A 27,194-nucleotide genomic window follows, 5' to 3' on the forward strand; every position below is an offset into this window, starting at 1 on the left:
GACGCAGAAGCTGACATCAGCTCGTCCATTCTAAATAAGGAAGGAAGACTTTTACTTGAAATGATTTCAGTTAATTTGCAGAATGTTGTGGGTTTTCTGTATGAGAGAGAGAGAGAACTCCTCCTTGAGATGAGACTTGGAGACATTTTGTATCTATGGAATGTTCTTTAAATCAAAGTCTCTTGGTGCAAGAAGGATGTCCTTTAGGGTTGGAAATCTACTAAAAAGCCTTAATATAATGTTTTAATTTGGCAGAACCCATACTGTGGGACCAGTATTCTCGACCAGGTTTGTGTGTATACACAAGATTCTGATAGTCTATGTCCATCATCAGGCCAATTACACACACAAGAAGACATGCTGAAACACAAGGCCTTTCAAATTACAAAACTAACCGGCATTGGTCTTTCATCATCTATCTGGAATCTGAGCTGTTCCCTTATGCCAAGATATCTGTCTTTGGTTCAGTGCTCCTACTTAGTGGTTCTGCTTGGGTATTCTTGAATACCCATCATGGAGTAATTCTATAATGGCTATCCCAATCATTTTCATGGCAGTTGTCTTCTCCTGTATTCTACTTTCCACAGGCAGCCCCGAGTTACAGTCTGTCCTTGTACCAAAGGTTTTGTGAAGCCTACATGCCTCTTCTTTTGCTTTGCCTAGTGAAGAATGAGAATGAGAAAGCAACTGCTTGGCAGTGGACCATTGCTTCTCATAGCTGAGGCTGGTTTGGGGATGTGTGAAGACTCGAGTCTGGCAAAACATGTTGATCTTTTCTTATACTTTTGAGGTAATAGTCATTGATATTTTAAAATAATAATTATTTCTATTTTGTTAGCTGTAACATTCATGATGAGCCACCTAATGGCACAGCAGGGAAATGACTTGACTAGCAAGCCAGATTTGCCGGTTCGAATCCCAACTGGTGTGTTTCCCACCTATATTGGGCAGATACTGAAAGGCATCATATCATACTGCACGGGAGATGGCAACGGTATACCCCTCCTGTATTCTACCAAAGACAACCACAGGATTCTGCGGTTGCCAGCAGTCGACACAGACTCGATGGCACACTTTACCTTTAACATTCATGATTCTCCTGTCTAATGGAACAAAACTGTATTTGCAGCACTGAAAAGGGAATTACCAATTTAAACCTAGAGAATGGAGGAGAGAATGGGTACAGACTAGAGGGCCATATGGAAGCTGCATTGAAATGCATCGCATCTGTTCACCCAGGCTTTTAATTAATATTGTTTTAATGGTTTTAATGCTGTTTTAAAATATTGTTTAAAAATTTTTAAATTGTTGTAATTTTTTAAACTTTTTGTTTTTGTTTTAACTAATGTTTTACTTTCTGTTTTTATTTTTTTGTAAACCACTCAGAGACGAAAGTTTTGGGTGGTATAAAAATATGTTAAACAAACAAACAAATAATAAAAATAAACTGTACAAGTCTGTGCCTGAGTTCCATCTTGAAGATAGCCATAAACTCTCAATCCTTCTGTGTTTCAGTGGCACATATATATAGCAGCTGCTGCTAGAGATTCAGACCACTGGATACAACCTTTTCCATTTTAGCACAGGGTTTGTCATTGGTTGTATTTGTGTATTAAAAATACTCCTCCTGCTTGGGAATTTTGCTTATTTACTGTTCACTTTGTTGGGCTTACCCTTGAAACTAGGATGTGTTCTTCAGGGATTGGCTCAGATCCTAATACATTATGCCAATTAAGTATGGTAACTGTGTTGAGACTGGCATCTAAGAAGTTGGATTCCTAATAGTAGCATTATGATCTTCCATCTCATAATTATCTCAGGACATCAAAGAGGCCATAAAATTGTCTTGCATATCAAGACAGCATCATATGACTATAGAAATATTTCAGAGACCTGCTTTCAGAGACTTCTGCTTGCAAGTCTGTGCAGGAATTCCTTATGTATATTACTCATCCATATAGTACCTTTGCTCAAATACACTAGAAGTGAATCATGAGAGTCATTCTATTTCTGAAAGGTAATGCGAGATGAGACTATGTGCATTGAGTTATTGATAGCTGAAAATCAGCCTCTTAAGACTAATGTATGCAGGGAAGGCATAAGAAAACATTGCTCATATATATATATATATATATATATAGATATAGATATAGATATAGATATAGATATAGATATAGATATAGATATAGATATAGATATGCAGCCCATACCACCCCATGGGCTGAGGCAATGTAACAATAATTTTACAATCATTGGAAGGGAGTAATGCCCTTATTTATGAATGTTAGTAGTGGTTTTCATTATATGATGATTAATGTTCTGCTCACCAATACCACAGATTCAAGAAAATAATAAGAATCCAATGCTGAACTATCACCTGAAAGACAACTTGTGAGGTTTTGACATACCTATAATGATTTTATTTACTATGTTTTGCCATGGTTTCTGATAGTTGGACCACTTACTGGTCCTGAGCTCAGCCTTGATGATTTTAAAATGGCATTTGAATCACAACATCACCATCTGTATCTTTGGCAAATGCTGGGACACTTAGCAGAACACAGTCAGCTGCAGAGTGATGTTGTAGTCAAACGCTAAAAATAGAGGTGAATAATTTTCATTTTAAATGGGACAGTGGTTCAGATATCACTTTGATAACATTTCCATGCGGTAAGGGAAAACATTCTTAATGAGGGAGATAATCTTGAAGGCCACATGATTGTATTTCTCAGGAACACTGTAACTGATGACACACTGACATTTGTTGTGTAACCATTGGACATGGATTCAAACTCCACAATTGTTACTGAGTCTGATGCCAAGGTGTCCAGCAGCTCTTCTTACGTGATAACCCTGGATCAATTTTGGTTTGTGACTCCTGAGGATGTGGATAAGTTGCTCGGAATGGTGCAGCTAACCACCTGATCTCTTGATCCTTACCTGACATGGCTTATACTATCTGGCAGAGAAGCTGTTGTAGAGGGCTGGTAGAGATTAAAAATGCTTCTCTGAGGGAGGGCAGGATGCCTCCTTGTCTTAAGGAGGAAATCGTTAGACCGCTTCTGAAGAAGCCTGCCTTGGATCCCTCAGAGGCAGTAATGGGCTGGATGAGGGATAACAACTGAGGCTGAATCCAGATAAGACGGAAGTACTTATTGTGTGGGGTCAGAACTCGTGAGACAGTTTTCATCTGCCAGTTCTGGATGGGGTCACGCTCCCCCGGAAGGAACAGATATGCAGTCTGGGGGTGCTTCTGGATCTGAACCTCTCCCTGGTGTCCCAGGCTGAGGCAGTGGCCAGAGGTGCTTTTTATCAGCTTTGGCTGAAATGGTAGTACATATGCTGGTAACCTCTAGGCTGGATTACTGCAATGTGCTCTATGTGGGGCTGCCTTTGTACATAGTCTGGAAACTGCATTTGGTCCAGAATGCGGCAGCCAGGTTGGTCTGTGGGTCATCTCGAAGAGAGCATATTATCCCTGTGTTGCAAGAACTATACTGGCTGCTAATATGTTTCCAGGCAAAATACAAGGTGCTGGTTATTACCTATAAAGTCCTAAACAGCTTAGGCCCAAGTTATTTAACATCTTCTTCACCATGAGTCCCACCGCCTGTTAAGATCATCTGGAGAGATTCGTCTGCAGTTGCCCCCACCCTGTCTGGCAGCTACTTGGGAACGGGCTTTCCCTGTTGCTGTCCCTGGACTTTGGTATGCTCTCCCTGTTGAAATAAGAGCCTCCCCATCTCTGGCAACTTTTAAAAAGGCACTGAAGACACATTTATTCATCCAGACCTTTGATTAGATTTATAGTTTTAATATTTTTAATGTTGGGTTTTAAATAATCTTAATGTTAACAATTTTAATGTTTAAATGATTTTAATTGTTTAATTGATTTAATGTTTAAATGATTTTAATTGTAAACCGCCCAGAGACACAAGTTTTGGGCGGTATAGAAATATGTTGAATCAGCAGGTACACCGTTACATATGTCTGAGTAGTGGCTCACAGCTTGAGCCACCATGAATACTGACTCAGAAAGGCTAAACCACTTCTGGATAACCTTAGAATAATAGTGTTGGAGAAGGCCACGTAGCTTCAACACTTGCTCAGTGCAGAAGATCCAGAGCTAAAGCATTCTGAACAGAAGGGATAGCTGTCTAGCTTCTGCCTGATGACTTTCAGTGTGAGAGAACCCATCATGTAACTGGTCCTGGTCCTATTTTCAAGCTGCGATTACCATTAAAAAGTTTCTCCTAATGATGAACTGAAACCTATTCAGTACTAACTTGAGCACATTAGCTCTAGTCCTACCTTCTTGGCAGTAGAGAACAACTCTAGAGGACAACCGGAGACGTAAGTTTTGGGCGGTATAAAAATATGTTAATTAAATAAATAAATAAATAAATAACGCCTTGCCCTCTTCTGTGAGACAACCTTTCAGATATTTGAAGAGTGCAGCTGTGTCTCCTGAAGACTTCTTTTCTCCAAGATAAACATATTGTTCCTAGTTTCAACGTTCTGCCATATATCTTGTTTTCCAGAGACCTCACCATTTTTGTTGCACTCCTCTGAACCTGTTAAAAATTGTCTATATCCTTCTTAAAGCTGGCACTAAGAACTTGATGCAGTACTCCAGATGACTATTCTGACTAGTGCAGAATAAAGTGGAACTATTACTTCTTGCTTCTTGAATCTACAGTTCTATTAATGTAGCCTAAAATCACATTAGCCTTCATTGCTCATGACTCATGTTCAGCTTGTGATTATCCATAATAGCCTGAGATCATTTTCATATGTACTACCAAGCCAGGCATTCCTCATGCTGTATCTGTGCATTTGATTTTTTCTTTTTTCTTTTGGCCAAATACAGAATTTGCTTTTGTCTCCGTTGAATTTCATTCTGTTAGTTTCAGGCCAATTTTCTATTCTCAATGTAATTTTGAATTGTATTCCTGTTTTCTGAAGTGGCTGCTGTTGCTCCTAGTTTTATGTCATCTATAGATTTGATGATGGTTCCTTCCATATCTTCACCCAAGTCATTGATTAAAAAGCTGAAGAATATGTGGGGCCCAGGACAGATCCCTACAGCAAACTACTTTAAACCCCTCTTCAGTTTGATGATAAGCCATTGGAGCATTTTTTGTGTATGATTTTCCAACCAGTTGTGAAGACTCCTAATATCAATAGCACAATACCAGGTGCTTCCAGGTATTTTGTGGCATCATAACTGGTCATCCCTCTGTGAAAGGAACTTAAGAACATAAGAACAGCCCTGCTGGATCAGGCCCAAGGCCCATCTAGTCCAGCATCCTGTTTCGCACAGTGGCCCACCAGATGCCATTGGGAGCCTACAGTCAGGAGTTGAGGGCATGCCCTCTCACCTGCCATTACTCCCCTGCAACTCCTCTGAACTTGACTAGCTGGTGCAGAAATTCATACATGTTGGAAGATATGGCTTTTCAGTGTGGAGGGAAAAAAGATGAAAGTGAACTATGCTAAGGTAGGTCACTTCTCTGAGCAAGCACTTCTCTGAGCAGAACTTCTGTGATGGACCTGCATGGACACCCTAGCAGACAACCACAGGGGCATAGCTATAATTGAGCGAAAGGGTTCAAAGAACACGGGCCCCTAGCTCCTGAGGGCCCTCCAGCTCCATCTCTCCCTATTTTCTTCATTATCTCCCTCACTCTGGGAGCCGCCTGAGAGAGGGATGAACACGGGCCCCCTCTCCCCTAGTTACACCCTTGGACAACCATTTGACCTTGGTTCTGCTACAAGCTACACATTCCAGCCTGGTGCACAAAGTGAGAGCATTTAAATCGGGCTGGAGCCAAATGGAATGCTGGCAGAGATAGTTTTCCTGTGAATCACATCATATTCAAACTGATATTCTTCCTCCTTTCATTGCTTCTCTCAGGGTTGGTAATATTTGGCACATTCAATACTCTTTTTAAGCAATTACAGAACACAAGTGCACGAAACAATTACTTTTGAAAAGTCTGTCCACATAACATAACAGAGAGCAAGTGTGGTGTAGTGCTTAGAGTGTTGGACTACGACTGGGAAGACCTGAGTTCAAATCCCCATTCAGCCATGAAACTTTCTGGGTGACTCTGGGCCAGTCGCTTCTCTCTCATCCTAACCTACCTCATAGGGTTGTTGTGAGGATAAACATAACCATGTAGACCACTCTTGGAAGAAGAGTGAGATATAAATATTGGCGGGGGTGGGGAGAGAAATGAGAAAAAAAAAAAACATTTTCAGAGATAGTCTGTGAGTAGGATCTAATAGGCATTTAGGTCTTAATAAAATAATCTATCTTAATGGAAGTGTCTAGGGTCACTTCAGAATAGCTCCAACTGGGAATGAAATTTAATGTTAATGCAATTGGCTTTGAGTCCCTCATACATTTCCAGAAAGGTGCATTTCCCCTTTCTTTTCCACTTTGAATCATATCAGCACTACATGTAGGTACTGAAACATTCCTGAAACATTTGGACCATTATCAATACAATGACATTGAACCAAATAGGCCTCAGATCTAATACAAGATGACAAATCTCACTCAATGCTGTCATGAATGAGAGGAAGAAGGTGATGTGAAAGGATCCTGCATTTGATGGTCAGGATTTCTGATCATGATTTGATGATCATTAAGGCCTATAATGTCTCCCAAATCGTAGGTAAACAAATCTTCAGGGCCCTCATAAAGGTTCAGGCATTAGAAATACTGAGAGCTGCTTCACCACTACATGTTTATAGGTACATGTACAATATTTTATGTGTGCCTCTAAAACTGTATTGTGTGCTCATGGCAGACTCATGTTTCTGACTGTGTGAATCTCATAGCTATGCATGCTAGAGAGACTGATTGTCAGTTCAGACCAATAACAGATCTGGCCTCACAGCTTATTTTGTCTTGGCTTTAGTTAGTATTATGTAAAACATAAAGTTCTTTCCACCCGTGGTACAGCTGCTAGCAGGCTTAGCCTTGGGAACAAAGTGTGAAATACAGCAGCTAAGGAACTCTGATTATGTTTCTTTTTGTAGCCAGTATTTTAGTACAATGTAAAACTAAAGGCATTTAGTCTTCATGCATTTGCTGTTTGTTATCTTTTCAAGATCTTAAGTTGTCAATATGGAATAGCAGCAGGAAAACAATACAAAAGATGATGGGAGGGAAGATGATAAATTATAAATAATTCAAGAAAATGAATATGACACAATGTTCATTATCTAATAAAATGCAAGAACTAGGGGTCATCCAGTAAAGCAGAAAGGCAGACGGCTTAAGACAAACAAAAGGAAGTACTTTTCCACACAGAATTCCTTGCTGGCTCCAAGATTCTCCGACAGAGACTTTCAAAGCTATGGGTGGAGTTCTTTCCCCTTTCCTCCCTCTCATGAACCTTAACACGTTTTCCTCAGAATTTCTGGTAATAAATGTGTGACAATATATCATCGCACTCCCAATTTCCTCATTCTCAGTCGACTTCATTGACTGGAACACATAAAGTGCCATGCCATGCATTTGTATTATTAAACTTTGCCAGGAGGAGGGGATTCCAAGCTCCTTTCTTTAGCCAGATCTCCATGTTTGCTATTCTAGTGTAAATTTATATGGTGATTAGTGGTTATCAACATGATAATAGCAAAAGAGCAACCTCTGTGTTCAGGGGCAAAGCAACTTTTGATTACAAGCCACGCAGCACAATATATAGGAGCGGGGGTGGGGTGGGGAATAAGTCCATTTTGGATTCTTGGGAACTTCCTATGAGGTGTTTAACTGGCCATGGTCAGTGGCAGATTATTGAGCCACAAGGACTACTGTTTTTGACCCATTACCAGCAGTCCTTGCATTCTTACCTTATATGAAAGCTCTGGCTGAGAGGATGGGCCCCAAGAGAGAGTATTATGTTGGATTATGGCCTTGGTTTTCAACCACCAGTAGCCAGGCACTGCTAGTATCCTTACAAGCCCACATGGAGAAAAGAAAAATGCTGACTCATTCCCTCCATGTTTGCTCAACAAAGGCTGTTCCTTTAAAATGTTACAGTTCCTTGGTAGTTATATCACTTTCACCACACTCACTTTTAAATAGAGTTTAATCCCTCCCTGGTGTGGGTGAAATTCCTGGGAAAACTCTCCTTCTCTTTGCCAATGGAAAAATACAAAAACCCCTCCACGTGCAGCTCCCACGTGGTGAGAAAACTTGGTAGGTTGCTGAACAATTAACACTGAGGCATGTTTGCACCAGAGTAAAACCCCTTTTCCTGAGTTAAAAATCCACTCAGAGGCAGGTAGAATACAAAGAACAAAAAGAGAAAAACTTTATTCAAAATAGTACAGACTGCTTCAGTCTGAGGCTCTCTCAGCTTTAAGCTACAGGCAGGGGCGTAGCAAGGTTGGAATGGGCCCAGAGACAAGATTTTAAAATGCCCCCCCCCTCAAAGTCCAGGGCCTCCGCACACCCCAGGCCCCCAAGGATTTAAGTCTGATATTCCAAAATAAGTATGCTGCCTGGAAATACATTCCACTGAATACACACATGCACACGTCACAATATATAGAGATATACATTGAGTACTATACATTTGTTTTACTTTTAATGCCTAGAACACACTAGAAAGATGAATGATTAAAATGGACCCCTTCCTGCAGATTAGCAAAGGAGACTTTCAACCATGCAGGGTGAGCCTATGTTTGTTTTCTCAGAATTCTGAACAAATTCAGTCAAGTTCGATTCCAGGAGGTTTTTCACAGGAGGCTTTTAAAGCCCTTTAACACACCTCTCCTCCTCTGGAATAGAGGTGCTGCATTCACATGTTGGCCAGATTTACCCTGAAGTCCCTGCAAGTTATTGGGGAGCAGTTCACACACAAGAAAAATAAAATAAAATAAAATCACAACACATGCTTCACAGTTCTCACTCAGACCTTCTGGGTTGCAAAACAACTTGAACATAAGTGCATTTATAAATGAATGAATGAATGAATAAAATAAATATAATACTGTTTCTTCCAGAAGTTTTTGTAATTTTCTGCCATGAAACAAGCCACTTATTTTAGATAGTTTTTTTTAAGCCAGCAAATTTTCCAAGCTGTTTCAAAATAAATATTCAGAGACTTCTCAGTCCCTCCCCCCCATATCAAAGCCCTATGGCAAGCAGATGCCTATATATCCGGGGCGGGGAAGGTAACCACAAAAAGGAGTTCACACTCTACCTGGCAAATGCTGGGCTGGGCAGCAGGGGGTCTGCTGCAGAGAACAGTGGTGGCCACTCTGGCTGCCTCCTCCTTCCTGGCTGGCTTGGGCCCTACTGGAGTTCAGGCTTCACAGAGGCCTACACGGAGGCCTCCGTGGAAGCACCGCCCACCCGCCGATCAGCTGAGAGGTGGGAGAAAAGGAGCTCTTTGCAGCTTGTCTGCTGCTTCCATTGCGGGCCAGGAGAACAAGCAGGAGAGACGGCGAACAGGGCAAGTGGCTGAGGGGCCTTGGGGCTGGGCAGGGGGCAATGGGGAGTCACGTGAGGTGCCTCTGGGGGGCCCCTCCAGGCAGTGGGGCCCCCAGACAACTGTCTCCCCTTGCCCGATCGTTGTTACGCGCCTGGCTACAGGTAAAAGGAATACTCAATAACAACAAGAATACTTCAAAAAGCACCCTCAGATGATATTGGGGCAGCACACTTTAAAAATCATGGTTATCCAGTAGTATAGAACTTAAATGCAAGAAAATACAAAAAGCCCTCTTGAGCATTTACAGAGACTTTTACAATGCCATAGTTGGAAAGGGGCATTGGCTCAGTTTGCCTTGATTTGTTATGTTACAAAGAAAAACACAATAAACCAGTTGTAAGGATTTGCATAGCAAAAAAGGAAAGAAATCGAATGCGCTCTAACAAACTGTTCCCTCACTAGACCCTTCAGAAGCCCCAAATAGGGATGTGCATGGTCCGGAGCAGTCCGGACCAGCACCGAAGGGGGGCCTGCATTTTAGGGCGGGGAGGGCTTGTTTACCCCTCCCGCCTCTTTGCCCCCGCCAGTGGCCGTAATCTATGGTAAAATTGGGGCGCTGGAAACCAGCCGCCCCAGCCGCCGCCGCTTCCGCCGCCCCCCCCGTGAGCAGATTAGAGAAGGAAAGGCTACTGCCGCCCTGCCGCCCTCCCGCCCCGCCACCCCCCCCCCACGAGTGCTCACCAAGTTTAAAGAAATTAGAGAGGAGCTCGCGAACAGAGCTCCTCTCTTATCGAAGCCTCCGGCCCAACTGGGGCTTTGGGCGCGCGTGCGCGCGCGCTAAAGCTCTTTATCCGCTAGAGCTTTTGCCGGAGCCCGGTCTACCCGCCGGGAAGAAGCCGGGTAGACCGGGCCTCCGGCGATCGGAGGCCCAGCAGGTAGACCGGGCCTCTGATCGCCGGAGGCCCGGTCTACCCGGCTTCTTCCCGGCGGGTAGACCGGGCCTCCGGCAAAAGCTCTAGCGGATAAAGAGCTCTAGCGCGCGTGCGCGCGCGCCCAAAGCCCCAGTTGGGCCAGAGGCTTCGATAAGAGAAGAGCTCTGTTCGCGAGCTCCTCTCTAATTTCTTTAAACTTGGTGAGCACTCGTGGGGGGGTGGCGGGGCGGGAGGGCGGCAGGGCGGCAGTAGCCTTTCCTTCTCTAATCTGCTCACGGGGGGGCGGCGGAAGCGGCGGCGGCTGGGGCGGCTGGTTTCCAGCGCCCCAATTTTACCATAGATTACGGCCTCTGACGGGGGCAAAGAGGAGGGAGGGGTAAGCAAGCCCTCCCGCCCTTAAAGTGAGACCCCCCCACCCGGACCTGGACTGGCCCAGTCCGAACCGGTCCGGCAGTTCGGAGGCCATTAGAATGGCCTCCAGACCGGTTCGGACACACCCCTAGCCCCAAAGCCCCAGCTTCCTTCCCCCTTGAAACTCACCCCAAACGCCAGGAGAGATTTCAAGCTCCCTGTAATCCTGTCTCTCAAAGATCTGCAGATGTCCTTCCATGAGATAATTCTTCAGGCTACCTTTTGATTATGAGGCAGCAAAAGCTCCATTCAGCCTTTTGCCTGTCCTCTCTCATCCACCTCCTAGCTCCTTCGGAGGATTAAGACAGCCTTCACTTCCTGCCACCAGGCCCTCTAGGCTCCGGCCACTGTGTGCTGAGTGGCTGATCCCCAGAGGTCACTGCCTGTCAGTCAGGACAGAGTTCACTTCCGGTTCACTCTTTAGGGGAAGGGAGGGCTGATCATTACATACCTTTATTGTGCCAGGAATGAACATTAAGCCTTACAATGTTGTCTTCAAATATGATAGGAAATTAAAAGTTCCTTTGACTATACTGCACCATAATTGTTAATTTCCAACAGGCTGAAGCCTCTTTATAGAGTCTGGCCACGGCCAAACCAAAGTTCCCAGTCTTGGGTTTCCAAATGTTGTTGGACTACAGCCATTGTGGGGATGGGGATGGTGAGAGTTGTAGCCATACAATATCTGGTGATCCAAGGCTGGGAATGTCTGTGCACGGAATGGGATTTGCGTTCTGCTCTGTGCTTGGAATGGAATGCAAATCCTTGGAACATTCCATTGGAACAACCCGTTGAGCTGGTTGTTCTGACAGAATGACCTTGTTCTGAGTCAGAATGATTTGAGTGTTCAAACCCATGAGCTCCGTGCCAGGATGGGTGGTGAGGTGTGGCAGGAGGTAACTTTATCAATCATTACCTGGCTACTGCTGAGCCCCCACAAGCAGCAGAGCTCCATCCAGCATCTTGCACTGAGGCTGTCCCACCTACAGTGCTCTTGTGGCCTCTGTGCACATGTGGCAGCTATTTGTATGGCTGCCGCACATGCAGACCAACTCCCCGCCCCCCCCCCCCCCAGGTTCAGGAGGTTCACAATTTTTTAAAAAATATTATTTATTAAAATCTATCTTTAGTCCCTTTGGTGGGGGGGCTTCCTTAGGCCACTGGGGGGAGGGTCCATGAACGTCCTCCCTCCCCCCACCAGCCTCTGTCATCACCCCATCTGGCTGAACTCCTGCAAAGATCGGCATGGTGGCCATGTTGCCCACCACCCTGCTTGCACAAATGGCCTCTGTTGTGCATGCGTGGTGGCCATTTTTAATTTTTTTTAAAAAAAATGGCCACTGCACATGCGCAAATGGCCTCTGTGAGGCCCTGGGCCATGCCAGGTCTCGCAGAGGCCATTTGCGCATGTGCAGTGGCAGGCAAGATGGCCACCGCGCCTATCTTTGCCAGCCCAAACAGGCCAAAGAACCAACTGGTTCGGCCGGAGGGGGTGATGACCAAGGCTGGTGGTGGGAGGGGAAACCTTTGTAGACCCCTTCACGGCCTAAGGAAGCCCCACAAAGGGGCTAAAGGTAGATTACAATTTTTTAAAGTTAAAAAAAAAATCGCAAACTGAACTGGGGAGGGGCGGTTCGAAGGGGTGCCGGACCAAACTGGTCCGGTCAGGTTCAAGTTTGGTCTCAAACCGAACTGGGCTGGCCAGTTCTGTGCACACCCCTACACCCTCATGGGCTGAAACATTTGAAATGTTTCAACTTGGAATGTGATCATTCCATTTCAAGCTCGAAATAGACCCTCCATTTGATTTGTTCCATTTCGAGTTGGAACGTTTTGAGCTCAAAATGTTCTGCACATCCCTAGTGTGGTTTGAACTATAAATCTGATCATTTAATGGAGGCAGCCAATAGAATTATTTTATGCTGCTGTTCAGAAATCACTCAGCATACACCTAAGACAGATGAATGGACAATCACCAATTTAAATGATATTGGATTGTATCATGATTATTATAACATATCCTTCTTTGGTTTCTAAGTGTAAAAACAGAGCAGAAAGGACCTCCTAGCAAAATGAGCTGCCCGCCCCACAATTCTTATCTCTGACATCTACCTTCACCTCTGAATTTGAAAAAAGATGACCAATATGAACCTGAAGTAAAGACAGTCAAATGCTATTGAATGCCATGTTTTTTATACCATCAAATACCAAATGCCATTGCAGGTCATATACAGTATAGCAAGTATGTCAGCTAACAAACAAGAGTCACAGACAAAAAATAATTGCATATCAGCTATCAGATAGTATTGAATATAAAATTCTATTGTATGACAGCTTTCAAACAATCCAAAATGAAATGTTGATATCTAATTACTGCCGGGAGTGTGTAGTTTTGTGAAACACTCTCTGTGAGTGTATGTGATAGGAAATATATAATGCCAGCAAATGTCAGCTATTGTTCAATATTGCTGAAGATTTGAAAAATCACTTTCTGAGGAGAATTTCAACTCAACAAGCTTCTATCCTTTAATTCAAATTTAGCACACTTAACCTCTGGAGCTGAAAGACTCCAGCTGCCAACGACAGCCTTTGCTGGCAATAAGCCACCATTCTTCGGCTAGGCAGCCTACTCTAATTGGCAGAGGGAAGAGTATTGTCTTAAAAGCTGGATCCAATGCTAGTGAGATTGCCTGGCTCAGCCCTGAAGGGAAAAAATATGGACAAGCCCTGACTGGAGAAGAAGAGGCCCAATTCAGAATATTATTTTCTTTAAAAACAAAACAAAAAAACTTGCATCAGGAATGAGGTCTTGAAGAGGTCAGGGAGTACAAGGCTTGTATGGATCTACCTTATCCCCTACTCACCACCTATGTTTTAACCTCTTGTTGTCTTCTATAGTGCATGTCATGTTTCGTTCCTCATGGTATAGCCACCACCCTTGTTCTTCAGTGCAATGAAAGAATGCTATAAGATATGGCAAGTGGGAACTAACACAATGAAAGTGGTAGTTATTGAGGTCGTTCTTATGACCAGCCCTAGAGCTGCTCGTGAGAACTGCCAGGATTGGTCTTGATCCTGGTGCTCCTTAATTGGGTAACCTGGGTTTTTTAACCTAGGTTAAAGGTGAGGTTAGGAGGCCATGCGTGCCCTCCTACCCTACTGCCTGGTCATGTGGGTGCATGGGCTGCCACCAGCCATTGAGATTACATATACTAGATGAAGGAGTGACCAAGCCTCAGGGATTTCTATAAATTTCTGAGCAATGCAGTGCATTGTGGGATTTCTGGAGGTTGGGCTTCATCCCCCCTGTCTCCTGATCACTGTACTGCTTACTGCAGTGGTGATCATGAGGGTGTGGAAGTGGTGAGGCTTGTGGAAACCACAGATTATGTGGGGGAAGGTAGGAACAATTATTGGCTGACATCCACCAGGACAAAGAACTGCATGTGGAATGAGCAAGTTTTGCTAGCACTAGAGGATGGCTTAGTTGCCCTAAAAACCAAGGATTTGCAGAATTGTGCTTATAGTGTTCTTGTGCAAACATTCCCATTAAAACAAATGAGGCATGCTCAAAGCATGAGTTGGGCCTAATTTGTTTTAATGTCACCATACAGTGGAATTCTGTGCATATCTCACCATAGCAAGTAGTTTTCTGTATGATGCAGGCTGTGTATGTGTGTGTGAGAGAGTGTGTGTATACATTAGGCATGTCTATGTAAGCCTTATTCTCAGACTATACCTATAGGCAATTTAGAAGGAATGTATAAATCAGGAACTTTGGCTAAAAATTGGCTGCATAGACAATTTACTTTACATATTTACTTACTTACTTACGTATTTATTTAGTTAGTTAGTTAGATTTATATGTCGCCCTACTTCCATAGGACTCAGGGCAGCTTACAAGCAATAACATACACAACACAATTTCATAAAAATATATCTTACCTAGCCTTATAAACCACAACCCCATACAATACTCATTCCACATGACATAATAACCATGGATTACAAGATCACTCTACGACCAGCTATATCAGCAAACGAACACCTGGCGGAACATTTCAGTCTTACATGCCTTACGAAAGGCCAACAGATCATGGAGAGCTCTGATATTAGCCAGGAGACCGTTCCATAGAGTCGGGGCCACCACTGAGAAGGCTCTGGCTCTTGTTGATTGCAATTTAATATCCCTAAGGCCCGGGATCACCAAGGCATTACTTGTGGCTGATCTCAGGACCCGGGGAGGGACATATCGAACCAGGCAGTCTTGGAGGTATGGAGGGCCCATACCGTGTAGGGCTTTAAATGTTACGGTTAATACCTTAAACCTAACCCGGGACTCAACTGGCAACCAGTGCAACTGAACGAGCAAAGGTGTCACATGTGCCCGCCAAGGCGCCTTAGTAAGGACCCTGGCCGCTGCATTCTGTACCAGTTGCAATCTCTGAGTTAAGCACAGTGGCAGCCCCACATAAAGTGAGTTCCAGTAATCTAACCTGGAAGTGACCATCACATGGATCACAGTGGCCAAGTCTGGAGGGGACAGATAGGAGGCCAGCTGCCATTTTTGGCGTAACTGAAAGAAGGCCTTTCAGACCACACAGGCTAACCACTCAACAACATGTATTCAGAAGTATGCCAAACATAAAAGTTCATTCATGCTAGGGATCGGGGCCAATCCCGGTGATTCTCACGAGTAGCTCTACTCGGGTAGGGCTGCTCTAGTCCAGGTAGGGCTGCTCAGAAGAATGACCTCAATTACTACCATTTATTTTCATTGTGTTGGTGCCATATCTCTTATAGCATTCTTTCATTTCACTACGAGTTTCACTGCTCTTGTCAAGATATTTCTAAGCAACTCTTATGGCTATACCACGAGAACATTCCACCTTGAAATGGGTCGGAATGTTTCATGGAAAGGGGTTTAGCATGAATTATTGTACAGCTCCCATCAGTGGCACAGTGAGGGCATAAGTGGCCCATGTTCTGATGGATAGCCCCATGTGGTGATGGCTCCCTATCCTGGTGGTGGTCTCCTCCCCATGTCGATGGCGGCAAGCTTTTACCACCCACACACTGCGCTCAGCCAGCTCTGATTCCAAAGCAGCCCCCTGATGCATGCACCCTGGTGACACCTCATTTCCAGCCACCTTGGATTCAGAATTCTGAGCAGCTGCGAAGTGGTGGTGGGCCGCAGGGCTGTGCCACTGAGGACTGGCAGCTTGTCATGTCATGGGGAGAAGTGCCGTGGTGGGTGACAAGAATGTGGTAGATGCCGCAGTAGCAGTAGTGGGTGGCCAGTTGGCTTGCAGAGGGAAGGTAAGTGAGGTGTGCGCAGAGGCAGCCTGTGTTCTTGGGACATGTCTGCTCAATTAGCTCCTCCTCTGGCTCCCATTCATTCAACAGAGTATGTATGGGAGAACCTCTTGCTGAACTGTGCCCATCCAGTCCTTTTAACACATGATCTCCCTCCATCTCTCCCTCCCTCCCACAGTTTGAATGATTTAAAATAAGAGTTAAAATAAAAAAAATCATTATGGGTAAAATGATTTGGTTCTAAAGCTATTTGTTTATCAGAATGAGAAATGAAGCACTCCAGAAGCCTTACAGTGCTGTGCATCCTGGACAGTTGCTGGCACTATATTAGCCTAGAATAACAAGCTCTCAATAGTTAGCTTAACTTGAAGACTTAATGAGACTTGCAGGAGCCAGGAATTTCCTAAGAATCCATAGCAAGCATACAAAGCCTAAATATAGAGCTTTAAGGAATTCCAAAGTTAAATAAGTATGAAATATTATCATTGTTGAAGATGCCTAAATGAGATGGAGAGATATGTGAGTTATGCTGTCTTAAACTTCCTTAGACTGAATACCTTCGACAATATATTGGTTTGGAAGTTTCCCCATTATATCTCACCTAACCACATATAAGTCGATAATCTATAGACAATTTAACATACCCTGTGGGGAATTAGGTAAAGGCAATGAAAGGATGTGTACAGTGATGCATACAGGCCAAATATACACAACCATTTTTGTTAATTTTTGTGTGTGAAGATCTTATACCAGATGTACATGAACATTTTATTAATCAATTTACACAGTTTATCAGTGCAACATTTATTAGCTATTAGATTATTATTGTGGCAATAATTGTCATTGTGAGCTGTGGTAAAAACTTTATTGTCACGATTGAAGATCATTGTGAGCTGTCATTGTGAGCTGTGGATGTAGATTATTCATGCATATGAATAAATATAATCAATGTTTTGATTGCTAAAGTTGCCCCTTCTTACTCTACTAAAAACAAAATATTTCATTTTTTCAAAATATAAAGGACGCTTAAGGTAAGGACTATGGTGTCTTTTCACCCCACTATCAAAGTATGTTGTTGATTTAGTGTCCAAATTCTTGTTAAACTAACTTTAAATTTAATTTCTTTAAAATTCCAAGTGAACTTTAATTTCGAAGTCCAGAGCGGAGGGCTGGTCTATCTGCTAACCCCGATTGGTAGACCAGCCCTCCACTCTGGACTTTATGCATTGGCCTGCCTTGAAGGTGGGCCAATGCGCTAAGTCCAGGGCGGAGGGCTGATTTACATACCAACTCCAATTGGTAGAACAGCTGTCCCTGGAAAAAATGGCACTTGAATCACTTGAAACGATTTAAGTGATTCGAGGTTGTTGCATTCAAGCTGACTGTTTCAACAAATCAACTCGAGAATTGTGTGATCCACTTCAAGCTCAAAGAAATACCATACCAGGAAAGTGGGGGGAAATTCTCCACAAATTGAGACTTAGAATTCTTTAGCCCAGAGCCTGGAGAGAACATTCTCTTGTTGAGGAAACAGGAAATCAAGGTAGCAGGGGTGCAAGTAGAGAAATCTTATTTGGGAAACTTCAGCATCTGGAATGGGATCTTTTCTAATGTCCTGGCTCCATGCTTTCAGGCCATGCTTTGCTTTGGTGTAATCTTTAACATTCATGAAATGAATCATGAAATGAAATATCCACTGGATGTATCAAAAGGAATGGATTTGCTAGATGAAAGAGCCTGACTCAGGCTCTTTGGATTTATGCCAGTTTAATCATCAAAAGAGGCTCAGGTTTGGGGGTGAGTAGGTGGGATATCTAGATATGCGAAATCACCTCTAGATTTATTAACTCTGATAATCCTCTTTTATGTCCAGTAAAATGAATGTTGATCTTTATGGAACGTTCAGTCTGGGTCTAATGGACTCGCCACATTTCTCTGCTGGCAGGGCTTCCCCTACCAAGAAGAAGGATGAAGTAGATCACTGCAGCCAGCCAGCCCTGGGCCAGTTCTCAGGGGAAGCACAGCAGCCCACTCCATGCTCTCCCTATAGATGACTTGCAGAACAAGGAAGGTGAATTGGTCGTGCTGCTTTCCCTCTTACCTTTCCAATAGAAAAGTCAGAGAGAGAGATTTGAAAGAAGGCAGGAATTGGGGATGTGATTTTAATAGAAAGAAGAGAAGGGGGTGTTCTCTGCTTTGGACAGCAACATGTCATGGGTAAGCATTGTTTGCAAGGGTTTCTAGTGGTTATTGTTGGACTAGGACCAGGGAGACCCATGAAACTCACAGAGGGCCCATTCAGACATAACTCTCAACCGCAGGCAGGAGTACCTGAGGTTAAGTGCTGAAGTGACTCTAGGCCAGTCACTTATCTCTCAGCCTAACCTACCTCACAGGGTTGTTGTGAGGATAAACACAACAAACAGGGTTGTTACTAACAAAATCCTTGGAGGAAGAGCAGGATAGAAATGTAAAAAGAAATAAGCAGAAATAAATCAATTTATGTTGCTCATCTGTATTGTCACTCTCTTAAAGGAAGAGTCTCTTCCATACATGGGCCTCAGGAGTGGTGCTTTTCCTCTCCTTGAATTTATTACTAGCAAGAGTGTAGCAATTAGGGACTTGTACTAGTTATGTGCTCAGCTAGACTGTGAAAGGCATACAGCAGAATAATGTTTCCATTCGACGGCTTTTTGCTTAATCCAAACAGTATCCTTGGCTGTCCATGCAAAGAGTGAGAAACCTCTTCATGCAGCCAAATTGTGTGTCTCTGTCAAAATTTGCACGGTTGTTACAGTGCCGAGGAATAATTCTCTTCCTCATCAAAAGATGTCTTCATAAGGTAGTGGAGTACTAGTGCTAACTAAGCTTTTACGTTTACAAGCATTAATTTTCTGTGGGAACGCTGCTGTGCATTTTATAAATGCTCTATGCAGTATTTGATGGGTGTGACAGAAAACTGGAAATCTACTTGTACTGTCAGCAATTTTTGTGACAAATCAACAAAGCTGATATTTTGAGGGCTTGCAGATTTTGATAGGGACATTCTTGTTAATTTCTTGCATCTTTTATAGTTCTCAGTAATCTGCAGCTCAATTATTTCAGTTTTTAACTAGACTCCTGGTGTGTAGAGGGAGATCATTGATCAAAGGATAGAAATGTGCAAAATGTAAAATTTACAGGCAGATCAGTTCTCAAAGAGGTTTTGGGAAATGCACTGCAATGACCTAGTTACCTGAAGAAACTCTAGGCTTGAGATTCTCACAGACACTGGCAAGAATATCACCTGATGTAACACATTCACAAAAAATTCTGTCCTGTCTGTGTTCGAAAGTTCAAAATCCAGAACTGAGTGTACAATGCAAAAATAGTCATTTAGACTTAGATTATGTAGAAAACCATAAAAATCTGGTCACAATTTCTGATAAAGCCTTAGAAGTTAGAAAAGACTTCTTAGAGTTTTGGGCTTAATCAGCTTCTTATATAAATCACTTCCATTTTCAAAGGACAATTTCAAAGACATTATTTTCCCGTTTTGAACCAGAACATTGTAAATTATTTTATAGATGCTATGGAACAAAACATGAATTATTTAAATGCATAAATATAATAATGTATGCCTACTCTTATGTGCCTTAAGTTGCAATCATGTGCATACTTACATGGGATTAACTTACTCATGAGTAGTCCCACTGAGAGTGATGGGACAAGTTAGTCCTGGCTAACTTGTACCATTAATTTCAATGGTACTACTCATGAGTAGTAGTAGCAGCAGCAGCAGTAGTTTTATTATGATAATAATAATAATATTATTATTATATTAATATATAAAAAGTAGCATACACAAATTAGTATTATGGGCCTACAAAACAGGAGCAAGACAAACTGCTCAGTTTACATATCTTGATTGAGTGATTGATTGATTGATTGATTAAGTGCCATCAAGTTGGTGTCGACTCTTAGCAACCACATAGATAGATTCTCTCCAGGATGATCCGTCTTCAACTTGGCATTTAAGGTCTCTCAGTGGTGCATTCATTGCTGTTGAAATCGAGTCCATCCACCTTGCTGCTGGTCGTCCTCTTCTTCTCTTTCCTTCAACTTTCCCCAGCTTATACTACTTGATAATAACAATAACAATAACAATGTATATAACCATTAAAATAGGGCTGCTTAATCAACAATCTGCATCAGGCACAAGCAGTTGCACAAAACGTGCCCACTTTATCTGTAATCTGTGAGTTCTGATCAGAGAGAACAACAACAACAAAAAGATAAAATTCCTCTATTCTACCTGGATTTTTTTGTAGAAAGAGTGTACTAAAGTCTGAGTGCATATCACAATAAACAGGGCAATGTAAAAGGATAAGCCCTACAGATTCCGTGGGTTCCCCCGCCACCCAGCACAAGGACATATACATTCATGATGAGGACATATACTCTCATTCCCCCCCCCCCCACCCAAGAGCAAATGGCAACACACTGAATCAGGCTAATGTAAACGCCCTGAGGAATTTTGGAATGGTTAAGTTGGTTAGGTAGCTAGCAGGTGCCAAAGCATTCCTAGTCCCTAGGATGGGTTATCCAGAAACTAAACGTAAATGTTTCTGTAATTCAGTGTCCCATCATGATTGTTTCAGAATGGTTTTAGCTTTGTTGTATCCCTGGGCTATTAAAACACTAGGAATAAACCCATAGGTCAAAAGTTTCTCATCCAACGATTTTCTCCAAGTTGACTGGAAAGGTCACTGGTGCCAGTCCCACCATTTAGAAGTTTTAACCAGAAATGGCCATGCCTGCCTCCAGAGGCGTAACTAGGGAAAACGGCGCCCGGGGCAAGCACTGAAATTGCGCCCCCCCCGCCGCGCCCCCTGCCACCCCCAGAAATATGGAAATGTGTCACAGCCATAGTCAAATGTGGATTGTGGGCTGCATCCGTGCAAGTATACTGGGTCAGGAAAAAGGAAACATGAGGCTACAAGGCTCTTTAGAAATATATATTTTAAAGAAATGTCTTGCATACTAACAGCCTAAGTTTGCAGTCCTCATGGCCAGAAAATAAATGCTTTTAAACATAGTGATAGGTTTTGTGTCCCAAAATGGAAAAGACAAGACAGGTATTCAGAGGCGTAACTAGGGAAAATGGCGCCTAGGGCAAGCACTGAAATTGTGCCACTGTCCAAGCAGGAATGATGGGACTTGTTGTCAGCAATATCTGGAAATCCCTGTTAAAAGGAACACTGTACCATCTAGACATGGTTGTTGATCAAAACCTGAAAACATGAGCCATCTCTGTAAAAGACTTAGAACAACTGTCAGGATTTATGCTAGGATTCCAAGTGTCATTTTCTCTGTCTCCTCTCATTTTTTAAAAAACATGACTTTGTCCTAGAGGATCACCTGCCCAAATAGCCACTAGCAAAATAGGGGAAGAAGAAGGTGGTGGGGTGTGTGTGTGTCTATAAACCAGTGAATGATTCCTGCCAGCCTTTGTCTTATGATGACTGTTGACTCATGATGGGGTATATGTGCATTCACCACACTAGTGCTTACTTTGACACCAAGAGGGAGGAGGATACATTAGTTTGCCACACTAGACAGAGGAATTTGCAACAGGAGCAGATAGCCAAGTTCTGCCAGGGCCAAAACCAGCCCCTGCCAGACTAAGAAATCATTGTAATTTGCCCCTTCCTGTCACAAGCAGTGTGCTGTTCTTTTGTTATTGACTCTAACTCTCAGATATCCCAGTCATGGATGGAAAATTCAGGGTCAATTTACAAGACACACATTTTCTACATGGAAGTTTCTTCTGTGCAGGTGCTGTGCAGAAACTCATGTGTAGTGATCAATACATATGTAACTATTCCGCCAGGGGCATAGCAAGGTTGGAATGGGTCCAGAGACAGGATTTCAAAATGGGCCCCCAGACCCTCAAAGTCCAGGGCCTCCACACATCCCAGGCCCCCAAGGATTTAAGTCTGATATTTCAAAATAAGTATGCTACCTGGAAATACATTTCACTGAATACACGCATGCACACTTCACAGTATATAGTGATATACATTGAGTACTATATATTTGTGCTACCTTTAATGCCTAGAACACACTAGCAATGCTAATTATTAAAATGGACCCCTTGCTGCAGATTAGCAAATGATACTTTCAACCATGCAGGGTGAGCCTATGTTTGTTTACTCAGAATTCTGAACAAATTCAGTAAAGTTTGATTCCAGGAGTCTTTTCACACCAGGCTTTTAAAGCCCTTTAACACACATCTCCTCTGGAATAGAGGTGCTGCATTCACATGTTGGCCAGATTTACCCTGAAGTCCCTGCAAGTTATTGGGGAGCAGTTCACACACAAGAAAAATAAAATAAAATAAAATAAAATAAAATAAAATCACAAGACATGCTTCACAGTTCTCACTCAGACTTTCTGGATTGTAAAACAACTTGAACATAAGTGCATTTATGAATGAATGAATGAAAACAAATAAAATATACTTGTTCCAGAAGTGTTTGTAATTTTCTGACATGAAACAAGCCACTTATAGGCCTTTTTAGATAGTTTTTGTTTTTAAAGCCAGCACATTTTCCAGTCTGTTTTAAATTAAATATTCAGAGACTTCTCAGTCTCGCCCCCCCCCCCCCCCAATATCAAAGCCCTATGGCAAGCAGATCCCTATACATGGGGGTAACCACAAAAAGGAATTCACAGCCTACCTAGCAATAGCTGTTCTGGATGGTCTGGTCTGGGCAGAGGGTCTGCTGCCTGCTGCCTGCTTCCTCCTTCCTTCCTTCCTTGCTTGGGGCCTACTCAAGTTCAGGCTTCAGGGAGGCCTACTCGGAGGCCTCTCTGGAAGCCCCGCCCACCCGCCAATCAGCTGAGAGGCGGGGAGAGAAGAGCTCTGCAGTTTGCAGGCCTTGCCGATCCTAGGCCTCTTTGCCGATCAGCTGGAGCTGGAGGCAAGTGGCTGAGGGGCCCTGGGGCTGGGCAGGTGGGCAATGGGGTGGGGGTGGCAGGGACTGGTATGGCGCCCCCACCTCAATGGCGCCCGGGGCACGTGCCCCCCCTGCCCCCCCAGTTACGCCTATGCCTGCCTCTAGCCTCATACACAATAGTAGCATACACAAATTGCCACAAAGTGAGCCATGAATTCAGTGGTCATGCAAATGGCCTCTTTGCATGCGTGGAGAGCAGTAAAATAGCCTCCACACATGTGCAGAGGCCCGAACTGGACCAAAGAAGGCCTGAACTGGGCTACCACTGGCCTTGCCTACTCCAGGGGAGGCCAACAGAGATGGGGAATAGCTGCCGCCTCCGCTGCCTCCCTGTGGGGGAAAGTAGTTGCGGTGTAAGTAGTTGCTTACCCTTTCCCGCCTGCTCTACCTTTAGGGAAGCCCCCCTGCCTCACTTCAATGGATTCTCCTTTACCAGAAGGGCTCTGAGCTGTTTTGAACCAGCTTGTTTCAAAATCGAACCATGTCTGGTTCAAGTGAGCTCAAAACTGAGCCAGTAAAACCAATTTTGTGCATATCCTTGACACTCATCCAATTGATAACCATACAGCATCTGGGCAAGAACCTTAGCTACAAACACCTGTATTGCTGATGGATTATGATACCCCGCCCCTTGTGTACTGAGAAATCTCGATAGGGCTGAGACACTCCTCTGAGCATTCTCTGAAGTGTGTTTAATACAGGCTCTCCAGGAGCCAGAGGAGTGAAAAACAGCTCCTAAATACTTGTAGCTTGTCACTTGTTCAATAGGTTCCCCATTAATTTACCATCTGTGTTTGACTGGCTTTCTAGCTAAGACCATGATTCCAGTCTCATTATAATTAATTGTTAAAAGTTCATAATTGTAATGAGTGGCAAGTTCCCTTAGAAGACACCTTAAATGGATAATCTTCCTCAATAGAAGTACTGTGTCCTCAGCATAGAGGAAAGGGTCTATTTCCAAGTTTGGGATGGTGAAAACTAGTACCAACTAAACTTTTAACCAAAGAATTGATATGAAAATTAAACAAAGTGGGAGCCGAAACGGAACCCTGTTTAACTGCTCTAAAAGCGGGAACAAGAACTTTCAAATGTCTTGGCATGGCTGCATCTAATTCGGAACTGATAGTTTTCATAGAAACGGTGAATAAGTGCCTACAGATGCCTATTGATGCATCTGATTTTCTCGACAGTCTGTCCCTAGGTATAAGGCTAAGTGCTGATTTAAAATCATGTGGGGACACACATTTTTACACCAGGTGTTGAGGAATTAAGCCCTGGTCAACCATTGAGTGACCCGTTCTGAAACCTGCCTGTTCATCCACCAAACTACTCATGAGTAATTTAGTCTGAATGTCAGCCAACAGTAGTTACCTCATAGAACTGTGCTGCATATCATTACAAGGGCTGAGGTTTTCAACCATTGAAGATATTAAATACAGAAATGTAGGCTTTCTATTAATCTAGGCTCCTCCGGTATAAAATGGCACTGTATAAGCTGCTTGTTTTAGGCTGTTTTTCCACCTAGTATTTTAATATTAGTATTTTTAGTCCACTTTTCCATATATAAAGGCCTTTAAGTGGCTAACACAAAAAACATAAAAATAATCACTAAAAAGAATGACTAAATCATACCACCACCATCAGCAAAACCAGAATCACAGCAACATGTGAAGCTAGGAAGACAGCTCAACTCAGGTCGCATGCTTTACAATACAAGAAGGTCTTCACTGTGTGAAGTGTTTTGCAGTGTTTTGCAAGTGTTTTGATGGAAAACCTACAGGCCATGCTGCAAGCTTCCAAGGGGAAACTCACCATTTTACAGCCTATGCAGCTTCCTCTTCCTGGGAGCTTACATGATAGAAACACCGAATGCTTCCTAGATGACACTGTTTAGGTTAGGGTTAGGGTTAGGGTTAGGGTTAGGGTTAGGGTTAGGCTTTCTAGATGACACTGTCGTAGGGGAAGATGTTCCTGAGCTCAGCAGAACTCAGGCTCTAGAAATATCCCTCGCATTGAGGTGAGGGCTCTCTAAGCCTGAAGAATTTGTTTATCAACTGAGGCAAGCTGAGCCTGGAGAATTTTGCTGGCATTCATGTGGGCCAGCACATGTTTGCAAAGGAATGCTTGGCCTTCACAAATATATCATATTTTGAGTCTTAAAAGAGCTTGTAGAATTAAATGTTCAAAACGTTGTTTTATACATCAACCAATCAGCTAGGATGCTTAGCAAAATAATGAGGAAATTTGGAGCTGCAGACATCAATCGTTAAGTAATATGGAATACTAACACTCGCCCCCCTCGCCTCAAATTATAAGTGAATTCCACCAGAGGGCAGCATTGTCACAGCTGAATTGGGAGTTTTCCATCAGGTTGCTAAGAAAAAGATGGGGAAATGCCGCTTAGGTTGTTCCTGGGGACGGGATGTATTTGTGTGTGTGTGTGTGTGTGTGGTTATATAGGAGGAAATGCTGTGAAATATTAGGGATGATAATGCAAAGACTGTGAATGTGAATATGTATTTCTCTCTGTGTGTACTAGGTCCAAGAAGCTGTTGCCAACTATGGCATCTGTTTCATATGTACATGCAGTGAAATACATCCAGGCATAATGGTCACATGTGGTCTAGATATGGGCTGCAGATTATTTCCGTTGCTGAAGTGTTGAGAATACTGTATGACATATAACATATGAAATATGCTTGTGTTTTTATAGGAATGCCAGCAAAATTCTCCAGGCTCAGCTTGCCTCAATTGATAAACAAATTCTTCAGGCTTAGAGAGCCCTCACCTCAATGCGAGGGAAATTTCCAGAGCCTGAGTTCTCCTGAGCTCAGGAAAATCTTCCCCTACGACATGCCGGCTCACTACACTTAATTTGCATGTCGTCTTGTCAGCAGGGAGTAGAGCGGAAGAATCACCAGCAGTGGCACCATTGTCTCATAAGGATGGACACACTTTCTTTTTCTCTGCTGCTGGCTTAAAGTTGTGCCATCGAGTCAAGGCCAGTGCTGGACTATTTTGCACCCTAGACAAGGCTAAGTATTTTTACCCCCTCCCCCCGCAATTTCAACTTCGATTTTCAAAAACAGATGTTCTGTAGAAAAAATGAAAAGTACAAAATTTGAAACTGCTAAATTTATTTTAAATTGTAAGAATAGGTAATACGTCAATTTCTGATTATCTTTCTCAAATACAAAAGAAAATATTTTGGCATGCAAATCATTTTGATTAATTTGATACACTCTGTGCCCCTCTAAGGTCTGTGCCCTAGGTGCTTGCCTAGTTGGCCTAATGATGGCACCGGCCCCGCATCGTGACGACTCATGGCAACCACAGAGCCCTTTGGTTTTCTTTGGCAGAATACAAGAGGAGGTTACCATTGCCATCTCCCATGCAGTATGAGATGATGTCTTTCAGCATCTTCCTATATTGCTGCTGCCCAATATAGGTGTTTCCTATAGTCTGGGAAACATACCAGCAGGGAATTGAACTGGCAACCTCTTGCTCTCTAGGTAAGTTACTTTCCCGCTGAGCCATTAGGTGGCTGCCAGGGTGTTTTCCACGCAGCAGGCTGAGAGGAGAGCTGGTCTTGTGGTAGCAAGCCTGACTTGTCCCCTTAGCTAAGCAGGGTCCAGCCTGATTGCCCTTGAATGGGAGGCCACATGTGAGCACTGTAAGATATTCCCCTCAGGGGATGGCGCTGCTTTGGGAAGAGCAGAAGGTTTCAAGTTCCCTCTCTGGTTTCCCCAAGATATGCAATCCCTGAGAGAGATTCCTGCCTGCAACCTTGGAGAAGCTGCTGCCAGTCTGTGTAGACAATACTGAGCTAGATGGACCAAGGGTCTGACTTAGTATATGGCAGCTTCCTATGTTCCTATGTACTGCAAGTTTGAAGTTGCCCCAACAAACCAACACAAAAAGTGGATATTCTTTTACCCCAGACATAGATTGGGCTACACTCTAATGTAACCTGAATCATGTGTGAAGTGAGTATAGCTCATTATAGGACTTTAGGGTAAATCTGACCGATATGTGAATGCATACCCTCCATTCCAGAGGAGATGGGAGCTAAAAGCCCT

The 27,194-nt window shown here is 43.3% G+C and overlaps 2 long non-coding RNA genes across 3 annotated transcripts in view; one reads left to right on the forward strand and one right to left on the reverse strand.

Annotated features, from left to right (window-relative positions):
- The window catches only part of LOC128326491 (uncharacterized), a 76,855-nt gene extending 53,853 nt beyond the window's left edge, over nt 1–23,002 (reverse strand). The window contains exon 1 of one of the 2 annotated variants that reach the window (XR_008308079.1): nt 22,837–22,985. This is a non-coding gene — a long non-coding RNA (uncharacterized LOC128326491). Of the gene's footprint in view, nt 1–22,836 lie in introns of both variants that reach the window. The other variant, XR_008308080.1, reaches the window with a different exon arrangement.
- Nucleotides 11,644–26,103, forward strand: LOC128326492 (uncharacterized). The gene is made up of 3 exons (XR_008308081.1): nt 11,644–11,694; nt 18,060–18,185; nt 25,829–26,103. It is a non-coding gene; the product is annotated as an uncharacterized LOC128326492 (long non-coding RNA).
- Nucleotides 26,104–27,194: the final 1,091 nt, after the last annotated feature.

The sequence above is a fragment of the Hemicordylus capensis genome, chromosome 5, assembly GCF_027244095.1.
Source record: "Hemicordylus capensis ecotype Gifberg chromosome 5, rHemCap1.1.pri, whole genome shotgun sequence".
Taxonomy (NCBI): domain Eukaryota; kingdom Metazoa; phylum Chordata; class Lepidosauria; order Squamata; family Cordylidae; genus Hemicordylus; species Hemicordylus capensis.